Raw genomic sequence first — 16,852 nt, forward strand, 5'->3', positions numbered from 1 at the left:
AATTTGACAGGAAAACAAGGGAGAAATATTCCCCAAAGAGGGAACAGCATGAACAACTATAAAAAGATGCAAATATGTGTATTTCACTTAGATAATCAAAACCATGTCCCTGAGGTATAAGGTATATGAAAACACATGCTGGGAGATAATGCTGGGAGAGTAGTTTAAGGATGCATCTTTATTTTATAGGCAAAAGAGCTACAAAAAAAATTTAAGGTAAGAAAACACAACATTACACAATGTTTAACATATAGTAGATGATTAATAAATGGACCCAAGTAAACAAAATTAGGAGTAGGAATGGTGATTGGTTGGGGCTATCAAGGTACATGTATGGAAGTAAAGGATCTATGACAATAGTTCACACAGAGTTGGGAAAGCCTCTATAAAACTGTGGTAACTGAGAATGGCCAGTAGAGGCAGCTGTAGGATGGTTGTGGAAACTGAGCTGATAGCAAGTTAGGGTGAAGAAGGAGAGAGGCCCACAAGCTTATTGGCCTCCAGAATTCTTTCCTGGCACCCCAAAATCTTTTAGAACAACTGGTGGAACTGCATCCCAAACTCTTGGCACACTCAATTGAGCCAGGTGAGGAGGAGAACTGTCATAGGCAAGGACAGTTTCCAGACATTTACATTAATTTACAATACATTTACATCCTCTGTGCACTGATCCTCTGTAGATGTCAAAGAGCTGTTTTCCACCATCTTGAAATACTTTTAGAAGGAATTCTACCATAGAGAATTTACTTAAGGCAGCTAACTAGCATGCAAATAATTGGGGGTGAGGGAAATTTTTACTATTACTAACTTTTGCTGTAATCAGCTTGAAAGAAAATTCTTTATCTGTATTCCCCACTGCTCCACATATTTTGATTTTGTCCTAAACTCCCAATTCTTGCTTAACCTATTTGTTTTATATCAAGCTATATATTGTTTAAAGGGGTTTGGAGACAGAATCTAGCTTGGAAAACTCAGTATCGTTAATCAAGCTGTTGGTATTGAGAAGAATGTGTTGAAGATCCAACTACCAGCTTATAAGTAAACTTTCGGTATTTAGTCCATTAGTACAGAAATAGGAATTTTGGTTCTGTTCCTCATGATTTGTATTTCACTTCTCTGTCAAATATTCATTATTGCACAGCTTCTAAGAGGGCACAACGTTAACAATAACAATTATATTAATGATAGATTGAGTTATTAAAATTTAGTTTAATAGCCTCTGTATTTATGATAATTATAATTATGAATAACTATGGTTATAATAGCCATTGTAATCGTCATAAGCTCAAGGATGTTTTAATACTAATTGCTCCATCATAAAGAAATTAGGATAGGGCCTCCCCGGTGGCGCAGTGGTTGAGCGCTGGGTTGCGAAGCTGCCCACAGCCTCTGCGGCACCGGTTCGATCCCCGGCTGCTCCCCGGCCACCAGAGGAGGGTCCCACATGGCGCGCAGTCCTCTTCTGTGGTCCGCTGCTCCCCTCAGCAGTGTACTTAGGTCCTTCTGCCTGTTCTGCTCCCTGCTCTGGCTCTGGTGAATTCTCTCACCCTCCCGCGCTTCTTACTGTACCCAGTGCATGTATAAACAAAACAAACAAACAAACAAACAAATAAATAAAAACATGCCTCTATTAAAAAAAACTATACAAAAAAAAAGAAATTAGGATATAGAACTGTACGTGGATATAGTTATGATTGTAATGCAAAAGAATGCATATAGATATTAGTTACTAATATTTCTTCATGAAACTGGAGCAAAGAAAAATGTTGGTAAACCCAGACTTGATTCCAATCTGCTTTAGGCCTCCTGAGAAAATATGGGTACCACACTTGAAACTTAATGATTTACATTGAAACTAATTTGAAGTATAGGGAATATACTAATAAAATATTGGCTTTTTTAATCCCAAGTAGGCTATAGTTGGAAAGTAACATCATGGACCATAATCCTTGAAACATGCTAATGAACAAAACTGCCTACTCATCAAAAAATGCTAGAAATGGAAACTTCCTGTGGGAATTTCTATTGAAAAGACCCCTGGAGTTCTCTCATCTTTTCATGCTTCTTCATATAACAGAAGGTCACTCTGGACAACTTGTTGGTCTTATGGCAACAATGACTATCATGAGAAAGCCAATAATTTGAGGTGAGTTAGTTCACTGTAGGCAACCAAGATAGAACTATGCAAATTGAGCCAGCATAGTTTTATTAGCAAGAAGAAAATGTCAAGTGCCATGTTTTTAAAATAAACTCAAGATATTCTCATTTTCACACATATTTGCTACAGATGGAAATTTAATTTAGTGATGGTTGGTGTGGACCCCGTCCAAGGGCTTGTAAATACCAAGAAGACATCATTATATAAAATCACCTCACTAATAAAGCAGCAACATCGAGACATCAAAAACACCATCAGATCTGGTTTCTAATAAAATATTTGAAAATAATGACGATACCAAGTCACTCATTTTGAATGAACATACATTATTATGGAACCAAAATACTTTACATAATGAGAATTTCCAAGGAAGTTAAGAATCAGAAACATTCTTAACAGTTAAGAAAGTCCTGGGTGGAGAAGGGGGGAAAGAAGGGAAAGATTTATTTCTGCTATTCAATGTCATGAAGTTAAGTAAGTTTCAGGTACATCATAGGTGATGAGCATAAGAAATCTTGAATTGATTGCCAACCTATAACAAATATGCCAACCAAGAATTTTCCAAAGCTATGTTGGTTATCCACACTCAGAGGGCTTCTCAAGCCTCAGGGCCCTTTCACCAGTAGAGGATGCTATTCTTCCATGCATAGCCAGCCCCCACCTGCCCCCTCCCCAATTCCTCCAGGAAACAGTCCATACAAGCAGAAGATTCTTCCTGGGCCATTATTTTGTAAGTGTGGTTTTGCACGTCAAGCAAAGAGAAAGGGAATCATGCATTCAGTTGAACTTAATGTAAATATTTTAGTGGTGGTTTCTAAATCTTTCCATTTTAAGGAAGTGAACATATTAGAATGGAGTTGGCACGAATTAATACTTCTGTCTAAAATATAAATATTAGATGCTATATTCTCTTCTATGAATTTCTAGCTCCATTTAGTGTCAAGGAAAACAATGCATTTCAATGAAGGGAGGGAGCATCTTGAATTGATCAGAATTTTCCCTCCTGTGAATAATGAGTGCAAAGTAAAGGCTATGAGCTACAGAACAAATGAAAACAAGACAGTCAGTCAAATTAATAATAATAAAAAAAAAAGCTGAAGGGGGAAATTTTATCTCTAAGGTAAAATGAAAGAAAAAAAAAAAAGGAGACGGGATTTGCCAGAAGAGAAGCAGCGATAAAGCATAAAGCCTAAGAAAATGAGTATAATAAAAAGGAAAATAAGAAAAGGACTCACTCTTCTAATGAGCTTGTAAAAATACAAGCAGGGTAAAATCAAACAGGGACTCTTTCTTTCCCAGTAAGTAGTCTTTCATTCATTTGTCTAGCTTTTCTGCAGTGCCCAGAACTTACAGAGAACAGAAGAGCAGGCACAGGGCTGAATGGCACTGATTTGCAGGGATCTCACAATCTAAAAGCAGAGATAAACTATATAGAAATTATCATGTAAAGAAAAAAAGTAATAAATGTTATGAGAGAAACAGGTATGGAGTATTGTATGTGACAGGAAGAAAACCACCCTTCTGTTGACAGAGAAGTAAAGGAAGAGTTTATAACAGGAGAAGGCTTTCAGATTAACTATTAAAGAAAGAGTAGTATTTTACTCAAAGGATGTGGACATTCTTTATAGAGAGAAGAAATGCTATGATTAAAGGTTCAGAGTTGGGAGAGTAATTTGCTTTTTATCTGTTAGTGTTTGGAGGGAGGAAAAGGATACAAGACTGGTGAGAGGCTGTTAGAAACCCAATCATGAAGGCGTTGGAAAGTCAGGCTAAGAAGTGTTGACTTTATTCTTCAGGAAAAGGCTCCTAATTTGGGTTTGTGCATAATTTTCAAGAGATTCATAAGCCCCCTTATGTATTTTAGTGATTGCACTTCCTCAAGGGAGATAATAACTCAAAAAAAAAAAAAAAAGTAGTGCACATAGAAGACACTTCTGATAAAGGACCGGTTCGCAAATACTTCTCTTTTTTGGGTACTGACACACAAGGATGTCATCTTTAGTAGCCTGAGCTATACAGTCTGACCTTGCTGCAATTGTCACAACTGAGTGAAACTGGAGAAACAACAGAATCTGTTTGGTACAATCGGATCCTGAGAGTGAGTAGATAGGAAATGAGCAGCCTGAAGACTGGGGTATTGAATTAGTTAAATTCTAGAAGAAATATTCATGAACTCTTATTTTGAGATCTGTTACTACTTTAATTTCTGCCCTTCATTGTGCTGGATTGTTCAAATCTTACCTGAATTGTGTAAGGTAACCCCAGTATCCTTGCAATACCATTTTGTTGTAGTTGTTGTTGTTGTTGTCGGGCTGGCTAGCCAGAGTTTATTTCTTTCATTTATAATCAAAAGAACTTTGATTGATGTAGAAACTGTATTTCAAACATTGAAGTGAGGCAGTGAGAATGTATTGAAATGTTTGCATAGGGGGCATAACATTATCTAAAATTAGTTCACAAACACCAGAGTTATCTTTAAATTTTTTTTTATCTCCAGTGCTCAGCATTCAATCAACATTATCTTTTATCCATTTTATCTGCACAAATTATCTACTATCCATTCCCAGTGTAACTATCCTGGTTCAGGTCCTAATCATTTTTGCCCTAGTTTATTGAAATGAACTTCTAAATGGTCTCTAAAATTCTACATTCCAATCTATTCCCACTGCTGACAAGAGTCTCTTGAAACTTACTTAAGATTATATGATCAGTTCAGAAATATCAGCCCATATACTTCTAGTGAAAAAGTCTAAATTCTCCAGTTCAGCATGGGAAGTGCTTTAGAGTCTCACCACAATCTATCTTTTCAACATCATCTTATACAGATAATATACTCAAAGTCCCCAGACTCCATTTCAGAGAAGCTTGTGGCTTCAGATTTCTACACATATTATCCCCTATGCTTGCAATGACATTTCTCCTCTTCCTATACTGGTTATATATACAACATAGATGTCATCTACATTGTCCTTCCATATCCCTTCAGGATAAGTCATTGTCTTCATCCTTTGTATTCTTATAGCAAGGATTTTATTGCAGATTGACTATAATTATAGTTGCATGTACACCTCTGCCTCCCCCACTATCCGAAAATCTGCTCAAGAACATGTCTTATTTGGCTTTATAGTTGGGATCTAAAACAATGCCTTCCAGGCCTCCCTGGTGGCGCAAGGGGTTAAGATGCAACCTCTGTGGAGCTGTCCACAGCCACGGCAGCACGAGTTCAATCCTGGCCAGGGAGCTACCCACATGGCGCAGCAGACCTCTTCTGACTCACCCGCTGCTCCCCTCATCAGTGTATTTCAGTCAATCTGCCTGTTCCGTCCACCACTCTGTCTCTGGTGAATCCTCTCACCCACACCTCTGGCCTATATCCCAGTTCTTGTATGCATAAATAAATAAATCTTTAAAAAATAAATAAATAAAACAGTGCCTTCCAAAAATATGTAAATATTTAAAGGATATACTAAAGGAACTGGTAGATGTGAGTATTAATGAGGTTGATAAGGAAGACATAATCTGAGAGTTAAAGAGGGGCATGGGGAAGTTCAAAATCATCCAAAAAGAAGGGATTGGTTAACAGTGTCCAAATCTGGAGAGAAGTGGAGAAACTCAAGGGTGGAGAAAATCTCACTGAATCCAAGGAGAAGAAGGCAATTGTTATGATGTATTCACAGCGTAGAGAAGAGTAGACAGAAAAGTTAGAATGCTGGTGTGAGAGGATGTAGGAGTGAAGCAAAAGCAAGAAAATTCACTTAATTCTTGGGGAAATGAGGAAATAAAATGAGGCTAATGAGGTATATAGCCCAGTCCAGTAAGGCAAGGAGGGAAATCAGAAAGCTCCTGTAGAAGGAGGCAGAAGTTGGAGGAGCTGGCATTGTCAAGAGAGAGAGCAGCTTCCTGTTTGAAACAGAAAATAGGACTGGATACAGTGATTATTTTGGAAGAAAAATGAGATATCTTAAATTCAAGAAAGGAATAAATAGAAGGAACTGCGGTCCCCAGCGTTACCAGCAATGCAATGAGTATTTCCGTTGCCTCTATCAAGAACTCTCCCCCAAGCAAAGTTCATCTAATATAGAGTCAAGACAAAGGTAGAATAACTATAATTTTGTAAAGGGGAGATGTTAAGGATATAAAGACAGCAAAGATCACTTGAATTGTATCCGTTTCACGTCAAGGGCACCCTTATAATCACATTTAGTTACACATGGATGGGCTGTGGAAACAGCTGGGTGAACCTTAATTTAATTTAACTAATTGATTTATTGGTTTCATTAATTGCTGTCAAAGGATACAAATACTGTCCCCAAGGGCCACAGTTTAGTTGGTCATCACTACAGCTTCTAGAAAAGTAATTGGATTTCTTAGTTTAGCCCTCAAGGTGAGCTATCAGAGAGCTAGCAGGATTTAACAATATAGTGCCATGGAAAATAAAGACAGAGGACTACCTATTGATGTAAACAGCACCTCCTTCCTTCTCATTTTCCTCAGTGACAAGGTCTTTTTTCATTAGTCTTTTTTTTTTAATTCCTTTTTATCAGGGTAAATTACTTTCATTTCTTCCCCAAGCATTCTCTCTCCTTTCCTTTACTTTGGGTATCATCTTTCTTTTTCAACCCTGGTTTTCTCTAATTATCTTAGATGCCATCAAATCTTCTTACATAAATGAGCTATAAATCAATAACTTATTGATAAAATTGTTAACTCAGAAGCTTAGACTAATTGGTTTTCCCTAAATTGCACTCTCTGCACATAATGATAAAGCCCAGAACCCTGAGTTGTGGATGTTTTTCTTCTTTTTAAGTAAAATTAATATCTACCAATTTTTTTAATGAAAATTTCAAGTATGGAGAAAAAAATAAAAATCATTCAAAATCCCAGGTCTATTACCTCTTATCTTTTTTTCCTAGCTATATAGAGATGCCTCATGACAGGGGAAAAGCTGTACATAAAATTTGCATTTTTGAATGCAAACAAAATAAAACAAAAATCAGGGAGAAATTTGTTCTCTGCTTTTTTCCCTCCCTTCTTCCTTGTCTTCCACATTTGACATCCCGAGAACTCTAAAGAACTAGTCTCAGTTCCCAGTAAAACTTAACAGTGCCAAACACAGTGGCTAATATACCTGGGAAAGCACAAGTATCTCTAAATGGGGAATTATAACCATGGGCAAAGCAGAGAGAAAGAGAGATGATGTGCAGAAAAAAATAGCAGCAGTTCAAGATAAGTGGCTTATTCCTATACATACAGGAGACATGCCAGAATAGCCTCTGGAAGAATATCAAGGAGAAGTCCAACATCAGTTATGTAAATAAAATCAACCACTGAAACTTCAACCATGGCCATTGATATGACCACACTCATCTGCAAAGCCTGGTAGATGCCATGGAAATTCAGGTGTTAAGATTTTCTTAGACTTCAAGGGTGTAGTAAAGTTGCAGACCACTTCACAACATGTATTCTCCATTTTCCATAATCTCCACCTATCTAATTAATAGACTGTCCACACAGTTGCAGATTTCTCTTGGGTACTTAAATTTTGATTCTGAAATGAATTTAGGACGTCATTTCTTCTGAGCACATATGGATAAAAATTATTTTACATTGGCAAGACAAAGGCAACAATGTGTATTGTGACTAATGCGGGAATAAGAAGACTGAAGCAAAGGGACAATTTCAATATACCAATGTCAACTCACAGTCTGGAAGAAAGATTTCGCAAGAGAAACGCTGATGTCCAAAGAACTGCTAGCGTCAGAAATAAGCTTGATTAGTTTAAATCTATAGTTGTCAAATCTCCCATTTAGTGTGTGATTCAGCGCTGCCTCCCATGACATTTCAAACCAGTTTACCTTCATTATACGCACACTCTGGTGCCTTTGCTATGTAAGCCTTGTTGTTATACTATTAAGGAGCCATTAAAACACTGGAGTCCAGTCTTTACAAAATAAATATTACTTTAACTGCCTATAAAATAGACTTTGCTTTCTCTAGTTACATTCACACTGAATTAAAATATAATTTTGCTTACTGTAATTTCTTAGTACCCTTGCTATGCTTTTAGCTTTTATGACTATGATTTGGTTTTAGCTGCACATGTAAATGTAAATACAGCAACTGCAGATGATATGTGTCATGTAATGAAGCAAATGATCTCAATGTGCTGATCTCTATAGCCCAGGAAAGCCAGAAACCTTTGAAAACTACCTCAATGCTTTCATGCTTTCTAGTCAGTGAAGTTCCTTATGGATAACACTATTAATATCATCTTGTCAACTTGGGGGCCTTTATACAGAGGAACTCATTAGGAAATATCTGGTGAGAATATCAATGTAGTAGAGTCTCAAGTGCCTGTGTAGTTACCTAGACTCTCTCTGGAGCAATCAGCTCTTTTGATAATAATTTTGAAAATTGATTTATGGACGTTTAGAAATGTAAAGGCTCTTAGAGATCATTGAACATAGCCTGACTCCCTTAACACTTGCTTCTAGTCACACAACGGTTTGGTTCTACTGTCACTATTTCTCTTCATTTTGATTTTATAGTTCCCAGATCTAAAGTTACACAGAATCCAGATGTATAGAGCACTCTGAATACCTACCCCTATGCAGCTTCCAAATTTTGTTGCATGCCCGTTCAATTGAAAGTGTGCATTTGTAAGGTATTGCTCTTTTTATTTAATGTAAGGAGAAGGAGCCACAAGAAAAGAAAACGGAACAACTCAGAGGCACTTTGCATGAGACGCTAATACTGCACAACTCCTGGGACTAGTTGCCCACCTTACTGTGGTTTTCTCACAAAACTGCTAGTGAACGGGAGATCAGTTAAAGATGACAAACCACGAATTGTCTCCATTAGAAGGACTCTAAATCCTGCTCGTTCTTTAAAGGCAAATTTAAATATCTCATCCTCCTTACTGACTAATATTAATAATTTATATCATTTCCCATGAGACACAAGTCCTTTGTAAATACATCTCTACCATAGTGGTGTAAGAGTCTGTCTCCCTGTGAGATTAGGTAGTTTATTGAGGAAAGTGACTCTATCTTATCATTTTTTTATCTTCAGTGCCTGGAATAGAAAGGCTGTTTAATAAATGTCTGAATGTAGAAGAAAATGTCAAAGAAAAACATGAAGAAGATAGCATACTCTTTTTATTGAACATCAGGGAGCATCAGAAAAAGAATATAAAAATGTATGAAATCTCATCTCTTCTTTCTATAACCAAAAAAATCTATGAATGTCGTCAGACAATTGTAACCCGTATAGTAAGTTCATTTCTGAAAACGAGGCAAGTTTACATTGCCTCTGCACTTCTGATAACTCTAGTCAGTGTTATTTAAATTGTTTATTATTTGTTTTGATAATTTTCAATGCCGTGCATCTTCAAATAAAGTTAACCAATTACACGTTTGCAATCCACAGATGGATTGCAGAAAAATGTAACAATTTCTTTTGTAAATACTGCACACAGAATATGGAATTGTCATTCTAAGTTATTTTATTAATGTCACTTGAAAAACAAATTGACTTCAGGAGCTATTGTCTGTGCTATTTTGCTGCTGTTTTTCTCAGTTCTGCATCTTGTACTGTAGTCTTCACAAAAGAACACTAGAGGGATCAGCTTCATATTTTTCAGAGGCCTTTGTGTTACCAAGCCAAGTACAATTACAGCTCTTCCCAGAAGGAGGAAAGAATAATGTTGGCAATAGGGTGTTACCACCCAGAACCACACAAATAGCTGCAAATGTAACCAAAATGGCTTTCTCGGCCTTTATAAACCCAGTAACCTACGTGGCATTTTCTATGGCTAGAGGCAGCACTTTGGGAAATTACCTTTAGAAAATTGGTTAGAGGTCTATCGGAGCTTTGAAAAGAACCTGCAACCTGGGGAGGGATTGAAGGAATAAATAAGCAGACTTGTTGTTTAATAGGGCTGCCAATTTTTTTTTTTTAACTTCCAAGGGACAAAATCAAGTAAATGTCAAAATTTTCCCAGCTGGTAAGCACATTCACATTTCAAACTAAAATCCACCAAAAGGAGAAGGGCTGATAATCAGAAAGTAAGAAAAACATGAATTCCTTCATTTTAATATAGGATAGAGAAATAATTCAGTCATTCTTAGTCTGGACATTTTTTTCTCTTTCATTTGCCTTAATAGTGATCATGAATAAATACATAAATGGTTGAAAGGTATAATTTTAGTGTTTATGGACATGTAAGAGGGGAACTAATCAAGCTGTTGATCCAAGTCTGTCAGAACTAACAAGGTAACTGAATCAGATAAAATTAAAGGAAAAGAAAAAAAAGCTTCTTGCTATTGTGTCACAATGTAGCTTTAATTTGTCATTTTCAGAAAGACCTTGTCAGACCTAAACTGATTTGGTTAGTGAATTACCTCACTTGCTGATTTTCTCATGCCCCTGGTCCCTGTGGTGTGTTCTAATTAAAATAAAAACTGTACTGCTCTAATAATTTGATTGTACCATTTCTCTTCTCAAAACTTTGCAGTAGCTTTTAATTGCACTAAAACCCACAATCCAATTTAAAATCGATATTGGGGCTCTCAGCCCACAGCTCAAATGTTCTGATGTCTCTGACCCAACTGCTGCCTCCCTGAACTCCACAGCCAGGGATGTCACTCCAGGCAGGCATTCGGCTTGACTCCAATAACATCCTGACATGATTCCCTTTTTCTTGATTGTACCTTTCTCTTCTCCAATAAATAAACACTCAGCCAGAGCACAGCAGCAAAAGCCTATTTGTTTTGGCCGTGTGGGTGGTCGTTCATAGGATTTGATGTGCAATATATCTTGTCTTGTTTCTTCTGAAATCATAAACTCCATGCTTTTAGATTTCTCCATAAGTCCACAACACTAACACAGCATCGGAGGCTCCATAAAAGTGGTTGACTGTTTCATTGGAGATCTAAAAGTACGCTCAAATCTTTGTCTTTATAAGCCAAGAGTGACAATGTAAACTCAGAGATGTCTGGAAAACCAATGTGGTTTCTTTCAGCCCTCCCTCTGCATCCCTCACTCCTGACTTGGTTCCTCCCTCTCTATTTAAAAAAAAAAAATGAAACAAGAACCCTGGCTTTCCTATATGGTGGAACTTTCCAGCAATGCCCTTCCATAAAAAGGAATGGGCCTTGTTTCAGAGCCAAGTGATCTGCCTCCAACAGTTTGGGCTGGATGAGGCGTGTTTTTTTTTTTTTTTAAACTTTTAGACAACGTGGAAGTGTCTGGAATGGTGCCTTCAGTCCCAGCCATCCTAGGAATTACTCAGTGTTTCAGGGCCCTGAGCCAGTTATCCACATCCCAAGCACCGCCCAACCACCTCTGCCACGTTAGCTTGAGGGGGAGGAGAGGGAGCTGAGGGCTTGGGAGGGTGATGGAGTCTCCTAAGCTAAGAAACTCTCCACCAGATCTGATCTATAGTTATTCTCATGGGGAAAATAGCACTTACTCTCTAGTTCTCACTGCCTACTCCCCATATTGCTGTAGCAAGAGAGGGAGTGGTTCAGATCTCACTCCCATTGGGGCTTCCCAAAGTTTAAGGAACCAAGACCCTTAGAAGCAGGGTTGAGACTAATCCAAAACCCCAATTTCTTGTAATCTGGTCTAATCGCAATCCTTGTCCTGGCATAGCCTTCCCACAGTCAGGACCCTCATTTTTAATACCCAAACAAGTGCTCAGTACAACAAATATTCATTAAAGATCAGGAAAACCCACTTTGCCTCCTGTCTCACTGCCTCTGCCACAAGTTGTAAATAACCTCAAGCAAGTCATCTGAGCTGCTTTGTCTATAGTTTCCTCATCTGTATACTAAGCATTTGCCTTACAAAGGCTGGTTTTCAAAGACACTCTTTCTCAGGAGATTACTGAGACCTTCAATTCTTTTCCCTGCTGAACTTTAATCATCTCTGACACATTTCATATCAAAAAGACATCCTGTGGTGATTCAGAATACCAGCTGCCAAGCCAAACTAGATGGGTTTGTAGCATACCTACTGCAAACTAATTCTTAGGTTTGGGACAAGTTCTTTAACCTTGTTCTAAGCCTACTTCCTTATCTATAAAATAGAACCAATGATAATACTATCTCGAGCAGTTGTTGGGATGCATAAATACTTAACATTGATGTAAAGAATCAGAAAAGTTTATGATAAATAGTAGGCACTCAATAATATTTCACTGTATTTATATGACTTTCATTCCCATAGTTTGAATTTAGGCAAGTAATAGCGGCTGGCATTTGGGACTTTCATATAGCATTACAGCTTTTATTTCAAACTTTTATCTTTCTGATTAATGATAGTCTAAATTCTATATATGGCAACTAGCTGGTATAAAGTATAAAGATAATAAAAAAGAGAGCCCTGGATGCAATATTCATCCCAATTATCAAGAACATGACAAATAGCATTTTCTAAAAAATTACTGTGTTAACAATTATGTGTCTTTATGCTGATCCTGAGCCCCGAATGAAAGGACTTCAAACAAGCTCAGCTCATCTTGATCTCACAACTTTATACTCCGAGGGTGATTTTCAGTTCCCTATATTTAAGATCATTTTTATTACTTTTCTACATTAAAGATATTAGGAATGAAGAAATATTGATACAATCACATAGTTTGTTCTTAATTTTTTTCTTATATTGCCAATCCTGCTCCAGCCACGGTACTTAACATATTTTTCTCTTTGGTGGAATATGGTCATTGTGCCATTCTGAGCAAAGTTTGTGAAAACTGGAGTTAAAAGAGCTGTGAACTATGGATAACCCATACATTCCAAAATGGCTGTTACATTATTTTTTTTCTCACAATTATTCTACCAAAAAAAAAAAAACAGATTTATTTGGAAAAGCTCAGAACAATGAAATAAATACAGTACTGATTTCAAATGCAAATGTCATGTCATCTCTAAGTGAGTCAACCTTCAAAAGACAATGATAAATCAACCAGATAATTTCTGTGTGTCAAAGAGTTTTAAAGGTGATAGCTAGTAAATTGAAGTACACATCAAAGTTTCTCAAATAAAAATGTTAAATATAAGTTACTTCTTCATACATATCTAAAACCTGTCAAGTACAGGAGAAAATAATCTGTCCCACCTCCACCCATTAACCGAACAGATCAGTGAAGTAGCTGGCATCTTTCCACCTCTCAGCAGTGGCCCTGGGCTACAGTGGCTGCACCATAGTTGGAGGAGCCGTTGGAGCTGCAGGAGAGTGTACCCGAATTCTAGCCCCTCAACACAAAGCCAGCAGAGCTTCAGCAAATCCCCGCAGCAATGCCCAGACACTGTCAGAAGGAATGACAAATTCACTAGGCTTCTCTGGCTCTGTCAAGCTTCCAAGTTGTTGGGTTCTAGCTTAGCGGTCATCTCAGCCAGAAAGGACCAGGAGTGACTGATGAATATGTGTATAGTCCTGATGCAAATGCACACAGAATAGGAGTCTCTAAATCACTGAACTTCCGGCAGCCAAGTTTTCAGGGTCTTGGACTTTAAGGCGTGGGTGTTCAAGTTAATGACAATACCTGTTTTCACCAGCTCAGGAAGCCCGAGTTCCCCCTCCCCCTCCTTACATGTGTCTTCCATATTTTGAAGAGAGATTGATGCTACCTGTTGTTAATTTATGAAGTGTGTGGGCTGAGAATTAAGGAGGCGGAAAAATCGTGTGACATGCAAATGATTTTTCCTCCCCCTATGGATCAGAACCTTAATCATACAATAAATGTTCTTAAACACCCTGTGAATGACGCAGGTGATCTCAATTTCACAGGGCATGTAAAATCCAATTTGTGCTTCTCCATTCCCAAGTGAAGAGGATTTTGAATAAACGATTACATTTGCACTGGAATGTGTGTTTATCAGTAACACCCACATAAACAACACGGCCAGCGATTCTAGAGGAATTGGAACAGTGGAGCTGGGGACAACCCTCCCTGCTCTTCAGCCAGCGTCCAAGTGCTGTGCCTTTAAGGCAGAGGGGCTTGCTGGCAGCTGCGGCTGAACTCTGCCCTCCCTGGGCGGTGAGTCAGACTCTGCAGGCGCAGACAAATGGAATCTCCCCCTGTGAGAGCCCACAGCCTTCCAGAGCAAAAAGTCATCAGGGTGCCTGAGGGAAATAATTCCCCCCTCCAGCCTGACCTCCCCGCTCAGAAGTCACAAGTACTTTTTACTGAGAGGGCCAGAGTGCCCTAAAAGCCTGTGAAAATTGTAAAGCCTGATTCATGACGCAAGCAAAGCTCCCCCTTCCCCCCCATCATCTAAGACCACCTGGGGAAATATAGAAATGGGCTAATGCCAGATTCACGGCTGGAGGAGGGGTAGCACAACCAGCTCTTTTTCAGTCTTTCCGCAGCAAGTACATGCACACTCCACCCCCCCCCACACACACACACCTCCCAAATCATCATCTCAATCATCATCAACAATATTTCAAGATAGAATAAGAAGAGAAACTGGGAAAGAGTGGGGCTCTTCCTCCATAATTGTGTCTGGGGTGAGGATTGAAGTGGAGAGTGTCACCTAAAAGTTGTAACTTTGAATAATTTCTTAATTTTTTTCCTTACTTTTTTACAGATTTATTTATTTATTTATTTATTTGCTTACTTATTTATTTATACAAGCACTGGGTACAGTCAGAAGCGAGGGAGGGTGAGAGAATTCACCAGAGCGGGGAGCAGAACAGGCAGAGTGACAAAGTACAGTGCTGAGGGGAGCAGCGGGCGCAGGAGAGGTCTGTGCACCATGTGGGACCCTCTCCCAGTGGCCGGGGATTGAACCAGTGCTGCAGAGGCTGTGGGCAGCTTCACAACCCAGTGCTCAACCACTGCGCCACCTGGGAGACCCAGATTATTTTTTTCTAAGAGCAACATCACCTTCTTTAATTACTCTTGTTAACTAGCCACCATTTTATATATTGATCAAACATATTAGATAACACTTTAAAGAGAGAAGAGGGGGAGAAAGGGAGAGGGAGAGAAAGAAGGTGGAGGAAAGGAAGATCGGAAGGGAGGAGGGGGAGAAATGAGTGTAGAAGGATCAAGGATGGGGTCCTGGGAGAGAGGAAGGAGGGGGAAAAACAAGATGAACTGAAAGAAGAATCAAAACAAAGATCCTCTCCCTCCCCTACTCTCAGAAATTTTGGCAGCTTCCAACTTTGTAGCAGTCCCACTGGCAAGTTTTAAAGAAATGGTCAAGAAGCCCACAAAGCTCAGTGTCTGGACAGATTGGAAACGTTCTGAGATAACATAGTCTCTGAAGGCAACTAAAAAACCAAACCATCTAGAAAGCAGTTGTCTGAGGCCTTTGAATGTGGCTCTTAAAAGGAAATTTTTAGCATCCGGCAACTGTTCTGTTTCCTTTTCTAGCCCCCAGGAGAGTGGGGCAGCCTAGGTCTTACCCATCCAAGATCACAAGTTCAAGTGTCTCCATAGAATCCATCTCTATACTCTAGCACTGGCTGGGGAAACCATCACACACTTTGTTTTTAAATGTTTCTGTCCTGTTTTTGCAAATGTACACAATATATCAGAAAGAAGCCAGAAAAGGAATAGCTCCTTTAAACAATTCTACCAACACAGATTAAATGAAATAGATTCTTATACATCCCATAGTGAGGAATTGGGATTGGTTACATAAGGAAAAAGTTCTCCTGAAAATGGAAATTGAAGTTTAGAAAGTTTCGGTAAGCTTTGTTTCATAAGTTCTATGCAGGACTGACTTGTAAACTGGCGTTGACGTTTAGTTGGTTTTTGTTCTGTAACATTATTTTGACCAAAGTTTGAAATGCTAAGATGGTAATGACACATCTGCTAATAATTTATTCTTTCCTAATTAAGTGATTTAATCTAAAAGGTTCTAACTTATAATAACTTCTTAGACTTTTTTTTTGAGGGGGGCAATGTAACCTTCTTTAGTTAATCTTATTGACTAGCAACATATTTATTGGCTGATCAAATATATTAAATAGTAATATAAAGAGATTCAGAAATCATTGCAATGTACTGTTTTGTTTCCTTCCTAGAAGATTTCTATAATTTTTTTCAACCAATTATTTTACCTCGTATTTTAAACCTTTAATGATCTGATTGCCACCTTCCTTTTCCTTCCTTTTTTCTTCTTCTGTTACAGGGCAGGAAGAGGGGCACCCCAGAACCCCCAAACCTGCCTGTTCTGCCATCTGCCACTGGCATTAAGACAAAATATACTCTAATGCATAAGACTACTGATGGAAAGGAACTTTAATACAATTAGTGTGCAATACAGAAAAGACAAAGAATAAAATTTCTAAATCAAGCACCCAAATTTACCCATCCCTTCGTGGGTAAATGCCCAGCCAAACAGGGTTAACCCAAAAGCAGGGCCACTGCTTTGAGGCCCAAAAGCCTGCCACATGTCCAAGTCACTTTCTAGCGTGGGGGTGGGGGGCATAGAAAAGGGGCAGAATGAGCAAAATCAAGATAAAAGCTGCCATCATTAACCTCCCCACTGTGTCTCTCACCCACATCTGTTTCAACCAGTCCAGGACCTAGACACAAGCACAGTTTCTTCACATGTCTGCTCCATGTGCCTCCTCCAGGTCTCCTTCTCGCTCTCCATCCTGCTTCCTTCCTTCTTCAGTCTCCTCTGCAGTTTCTTCTCTTTCTTGCCCAGCTCCACCTTGGGGCAGGGAACC

At 38.6% G+C, this 16,852-nt stretch overlaps 1 pseudogene across 1 annotated transcript in view; it reads right to left on the minus strand.

The window, feature by feature from the left end:
- The window catches only part of LOC311168867 (peptidyl-prolyl cis-trans isomerase D-like), a 37,560-nt pseudogene that overhangs the window by 19,553 nt on the left and 1,155 nt on the right, over positions 1-16,852 (minus strand). Inside the window, exon 3 of the transcript in view lies at positions 15,308-15,442. The product of the transcript in view is annotated as a peptidyl-prolyl cis-trans isomerase D-like (transcript). The remainder of the gene's footprint in view (positions 1-15,307; positions 15,443-16,852) is intronic.

This window comes from Talpa europaea (assembly GCF_964194135.1).
Source record: "Talpa europaea genome assembly, chromosome: 3".
Classification (NCBI taxonomy): Eukaryota; Metazoa; Chordata; class Mammalia; order Eulipotyphla; family Talpidae; genus Talpa; species Talpa europaea.